The sequence below is a fragment of the Pyxicephalus adspersus genome, chromosome 7, assembly GCF_032062135.1.
Source record: "Pyxicephalus adspersus chromosome 7, UCB_Pads_2.0, whole genome shotgun sequence".
Classification (NCBI taxonomy): Eukaryota; Metazoa; Chordata; class Amphibia; order Anura; family Pyxicephalidae; genus Pyxicephalus; species Pyxicephalus adspersus.
In genome coordinates, this window is record NC_092864.1 from 66,292,968 (window position 1) to 66,293,709 (window position 742).

Consider the following 742-nt stretch of genomic DNA (forward strand, 5'->3'; position numbering starts at 1 on the left):
TCTCAATCTTACCAAGACGCTCTCCATTCTGCCCTGAGCAAGCCTTTATGGCGATATGCTTCAGAAAACAGTGAAATAATTGGTCACAGGTTCATTTTGAGCTAAGATTATTTGCAGTTTTTTTGCACGTCTACTGTATAGCCTTAAAATCTAAAATACAACTGACTTTTTGAAAGCACTGTTGTTGCCTTTAAGAGCCCTTCTTGCATCTTTCCTCAAATATATATATTTCAGTTTTCAGTTTCAGATATGTGATTTCATTGTTCTCCTAATCCCTAATTTTTTGAGCAGTGTATACAAACACTTTACACACTATACACTTTAGGCTTTTTTAAAAAAACAGAGAATTTGACATTTCCTCATGGGAATCTTCCAAGCCCATGGGGTTCAATGGCAGTAATGGATTCCCACAAGGGAATGTCAGATTTCCGGTTTTAAAATAGGAGCCCTTTATGCTGGACTTTATTTTTTTAATGTCCATATATTGTTTTTAAATAAAGGCTTGTATTTAGAAGAAATACACCACATTTAAACAGATTAACAAAATAACAATTCTTTGTAGTACAGACATCTCAGATCATACAAAATAGACTGATAATGAGGATGTAGACATTATAACAGTAAAAAACAAAACAAAAAAAAAAAAACCATCCAACCAACCATTAAATAGAACCTGTCACAACAGAAATATGAACATTATTGGTGACTCGTATCTGTGCATACATCAGGGCTGCCATCGCTA